The sequence below is a fragment of the Aulostomus chinensis genome, chromosome 1 (assembly GCF_037954235.1).
Source record: "Aulostomus chinensis isolate RoL2024-O1b breed Wild chromosome 1, RoL_Achi_v1.0, whole genome shotgun sequence".
Taxonomy (NCBI): domain Eukaryota; kingdom Metazoa; phylum Chordata; class Actinopteri; order Syngnathiformes; family Aulostomidae; genus Aulostomus; species Aulostomus chinensis.
The window spans coordinates 16232999-16238129 of record NC_141320.1 but is presented as its reverse complement, the minus strand read 5'-3'; the positions used below and the strand labels follow the sequence as shown (position 1 = coordinate 16238129).

The following is a 5131-nucleotide window of genomic DNA, read 5'->3' as shown; positions in this document are numbered from 1 at the left end:
AGTCCCCTTTTGAGCTTCCATTTGAGTTTTCTGTTCCCATCTCTATGGTAACGATCAGTTTTGACCCACATCTTCAATCAGCTGTAAAATTCACTAAAAACAATTTTCTATCATCCAAGTTGTTTCCATCTCTTGGTTTCCTTGGTAGGCTTCCTTATCCATGGAAATATTGATTTGAATATTTTGTTGTGGGCCTCTGGACCTTTTTTTAGTCAGTAAACCCTCAATTTCAATTAAAAAAATGATAAAATGAACCTTTGGGTTTGGCATAAAAGTCTTTTTTTCAGCAACAGAACTTTAATATAAACACTAAATGAAAAGCAGAACAGGCCAGAACACAAACTCTGCTCTGCCGTCCTTCCTGGTGACTGGGCATGGACTGCTGGAAGGGGCATTTTCCTCAGAAAGGGACAAGACGTTCATCCACTCTCACCTCTGGCCCTGGGTTGAATGTTGGTGCAAGGAGCTGCACCCATCTTTCCCAGACATCCCCAATGGGGGCAAGCTTGTCAGTTCTTGCTCCGGTGTCTCTGTCGTCAAATCTGAGGACTCTTGATGTTCGTTGAAAGTTCTGAAGTGGCCTTGTGGCCCGGAAAATATTTCTGCCTGTCGATGCGTCCCAGAGACGATCAGTGGCCTCACTGCAGGATCTGAACACTCCAGGAAGAAGAAGAACACCAATAGAAGCATCCAGGTGTCCCTCATCAATGTCTTTCCACTTGTCACCATGGACTTTTTTTCCTTTGAGGTTTGTCACAGCAATGCTGACTCTTTTTAGTGACAGTGGCATGAACAGAACCATCAACCATAAACAGCTCCAAACATGTCTTGATGTCACTGCCTCTCGTCACAGCAAACCTTGTGATTCCAGGGCTCATTTTGATGACATCAGCAGCAGCTGCCCTGCCATGTACATCAGGAGACACTGAGCTCCAGCCAATGTTCCCTCTAGTTTTTCATGTGTCTGGTTATCCTCACAAGCTCCCTGAGCTCACTGAGGACCACTGTGAGCACTGAAACTGGGAGACGGTTCCACAGGAGGGGAGCCTGATAGCTGAAGGCTCTGGCTCCATTCTACTTTTAGAACTCTAGGAACCACCAGTAACCCTGCATCCTGGGAGCGAAGGGTTCTAGCTGGATAATAGGGGACTAGGAGCTCTGTCAGGGATGAAGGAGCCTGACTGTTGAGGACTTTGATGGTAGAAGGAGAATTTAGAATTCTATTCTGAATGTGACAGGGAGCCATGCAGAGAAGCCAGTACAGGAGAGACATGGTCTCTTCTACTAGTTCTAGTCAGGCAGCAGCGTTCTGGACCAGCTGGAGAGTTTTCAGGACCCACTTCTTCTTTTGGTCACAGGTTTGAAGATACCTGTGGAAGTGAAAGGAAAGGCTGCGAGAGACCTGCCACACCTCTCCAGTGACATGATGGCAGTGGTGGGATTTGAACCCACACCTCCTCAGAGACTGGAGCCTTAATCCAGCGCCTTAGACCGCTCGGCCACACTACCTCACTGAGCTGTTCTCTGAGTTGGTCTGCTAAAGGCATGTTGAAGAGGAAGTAACATAATGATATCAAACTTATTCTGAAGGGGGACCCCTTTCCTCCCACGGTCACAGGAAGTGACGACAGCGCTGCTAGAAGCAGGAAAGAAATGGTAAAAGGACTCAGTTTGTACAGAGCCTTTCTACCTCAGCAGCACTCGAGGAGCTGAACAATGTCCTCTCATTCACACACACTCACACACTGATGCTGAAGGCTGCCATGCAAGGAGCCAACCTACTCATCAGAAGTATTTAGGGGTTCAGTCTCTTACTCAAGGACACTTTGACATGGTCACTGGAGAAAGTGAGGATCAAACCAGCCACCCTTTGGTTGCCAGACGGCCACGCTACTCCTGAGTCATGTGACCTGGATAAGATGGTGAACTACAGCTGATCGCCATGCTAGCAAACCCCCTTTTGTTTGGTTTGGTTGTTGTTTAGTGACTGTGGATGAATACACAGGAGAAGTTGAGCATAAATTTGTGTTCCCTGTTCACTTGAATATCTGCAGGAGTGTGAGGTGGAAATACTACTTGGAGGAGAATGAGAGTTCAGTCTCAGCGCTATGACCTGTGCTGACACTAAAACATGTCAGCCCACAGAACAAAGATGGCAGTCCTCTGGGAAAGCAGGTACACCACACATACATGAAGAAACCCTACAGGAAACAAATATGTTGCCAGAGACTTTTACTCTGTTTTTGTTGTTTACCCAAGTACAGGATTGGAGGGAGACTGATGGTCGCTGTTTGGGTCATGTGACTGAAGTCATCCATTCATGTCAGTGATTTCACTTGGCAGGACTCTCATTACCAAATCGGCCGCTCTGCAGCACAATACACAATCATTAGCTCAGTGCTACGTGAGCCAAGAGCAGCAGGTGAGCAGACAAGCCGCGTTACCTGTCCGAAGCAAAACATCCGGCGCGGAAATGACGTCACCCGTCAGGAGCAGCGAGAGAGAGAGAGAGAGAGAGATGGGGCAGGGAGGGAATCGCCCCTCTTATGAGTGAGGGCGCCTCCGGTGGTTGGCTGTGCAATTGCCAATTAGGCATGACAGCTCACAGCTGTCTGTGCTGCCACACACCGATTCAGGCCTGGACTCCTGTCTCGCTGCCAAACTCCGCCTGACTCCGTAGAGCTGGTCAGCCTCCACTCAGTCCTCTTCATTTGGTTGGAGGTCACCATCGTTCATCCTACACACCTTTCCACCTGCCTCTTTGACGTCTACTTGAAGCTCAGATAAATCCAGGCTAATTCATACCTGCTACTCAATATGGGCCTTAATTACTCTGCTGGAATTATCACTCTGTCTTAAGGGTTTTCTTAATTGTATTAAATCCTCTTTAATTTCCAAGAAGTCTTCCAACTCATTCATTCATGCAAGCCACTGATCCACAAGACCTCATTGATGAGCTTCAACCTGAGACTGAGTGTTTCTCGTTGGACGAGACACCCATTCAATGAGACTCATTGTCAGTCCATTGAAATCTACTGGTGTTCCTGGTGAGTTGATTTAACAACATGAGCTGACAGAATCTACGTTCAGGTAGGAACCACCACATCCAGGGGTCTGGACCTTTGAGCAGGCAGAGCCATCAAAGTAGCAGACTAAGCTAGCAGACATTAGCATTGAGAAGAAACTGATACCTGAGCCTACTTTTGGGTCTGGTCAGGTGATGACACAATAATATGACATCATTGTCAGACTGACGCCTGCTCAACACTGACCAAACACTATGGCATTGTGGGAAATTTCTGCTTGGCTCGCGTCCATCAATACATATGAAGAAATTTCTCCAGAATCAGGATTGACAGTGGATACAATTGATTCCAAACTGGTTTTTCATTCTGAGTCGGGTGCAGGTGTGGAACTTCAGACACAGTCTGTGTTTGTGTTGTTCATTCAGTGATTTTTCTTACAATTCCCAATCACAGCTGCAGAAAGTGAGAGGACAAGCAGGGATGTTCAAGATGAACGCCCAACGTGGGGCTTGAACCCACGACCCTGAGTTTAAGAGTCTCATGCTCTACCGACTGAGCTAGTCAGGCTACATCAGAGTAGCTTCAATAGCCTGAAGTGATCAGAGTGAGAGACGCTACAAGCTCTCCATCAGACTCACAGTCACATGAGCCATCACATGATTGATGAATGACCACAAACACCTTCATCTTTGACAAAGAAGTCAAATAAAAGGTGAACCACAGATGAGACACCAGTGGTAAAAACACTAAAGTGCTGTCAAGGAGAAACAGGATACGAGCAAACACACACACAAGTTACAGAGAGAGAACTCTCCCAGAGGGAAACACTCAAAGGAGAACCTAGACATCATCAGGCTGGATGACCTCATCAACATGAGACAGGTGGATAGGAAACAAGCTCAGAGATGTCAGGAACATGAGATCCAAGTGGTGAGAGAGCAAGAACTGGTGAGGTTCCAGAACCAGGAGTGAGGTGGAGCCTGCATCACCTACTGGGAGCTTTTAGTCTAAGGTTCAACTTGGACTTGAATGATTTCTGGAGAGACAACGTGCAGGGAGGGAATTTGGAGATGAAGAACAAGTTCCTCTCAGGCTTTCATGGAGTTTCCAGGAGTCAAACAGACCCTCCTCTGATTGGTTGTCAGATGTGTTCTCATTGCACCACAGCCTCCAGGTTGAGGGTTCTGGTCCGAGTCAGACACATTGACACTGATGCTGCTGAGCCTGAAGGGAGGATGAAGAAAGGAGTGTCTGAGAGAGCTTCACCAGACCAACTGTCCAGTTGAACAACAAACACTAGTCAGTAGGAATGTTGCTGCTGGGACCCTGATTCAAACCAGGGTTGCTGCAGCCACAACACAGAGGACTGACCACTAGAGGATCAGGGCCTCCTGGAGGCTGAGGTTGGAGCTGCTCTGTCTTTGTCTCACTGAGAGATCAGAGACAATTGGAGTCCACAAAGAAATCATTGAGAAATCAAGGAGAGATCAAAGAAAGAATTCTAAGATTAAAAACAGAACTCTGAGATCAAAGGTTGAAGTTCCCCAAGGTTCAGTTTTAGCTCAGACCCTCTTTAATATCTCTGTACTGCCACTTGTCGTCAGGAGACTCAGTATAAACCTCCACAGTCCTGCTGATGTCACTCAGCTGGACATCGCCTTGTCTCCTGGTGACTCAGGACCAGTTGATGTCCATTAACCTGTCATGGAGGCAGAGAACAAAACTGAGGTCTTAATTAAAGCTGGAGGCAGTGTAGTTTGGGCCTGAGCCTCCTTCTGTCCACTGCAGAAAAGTAGCAGGAGTCGTCCTGAATCCAAGGATGTATTTTATGAGAGCGGTGGGACTTGTAGTTTAGGAGGTAGAAGCCTCAGTGTGACACCAAGTGAGAATCAGAGCTGAGCCTATAAGAGTCCCTCCCCCGCTGCTCTCTGTCAGAGTGGAGAGGAGAGAGGATTTTTGGAGAGTTTGTTGTTTGAAAAAGGCTCATCAATCCCCAGATTGTGGTCAAAAGTTGAATGTAACATATTTTAGTAGGCATTTTTGTCAGGAATGTAGTGAAGTTATTTGTGAAGTGGAGAGAGTTACAGTGTAGACGAGAGAAGCGT

The 5131-nt window shown here is 47.0% G+C and overlaps 2 non-coding genes across 2 annotated transcripts; both read right to left on the bottom strand.

The window, feature by feature from the left end:
* Window positions 1-1427: 1427 nt before the first annotated feature.
* trnal-aag (transfer RNA leucine (anticodon AAG)) lies at window positions 1428-1509 on the bottom strand. The gene has a single exon. It is a non-coding gene; the product is annotated as a tRNA-Leu (tRNA).
* A 2011-nt stretch (window positions 1510-3520) lies between these two features.
* Window positions 3521-3593, bottom strand: trnak-cuu (transfer RNA lysine (anticodon CUU)). The gene has a single exon. It is a non-coding gene; the product is annotated as a tRNA-Lys (tRNA).
* Between the last annotated feature and the right edge of the window lie 1538 nt (window positions 3594-5131).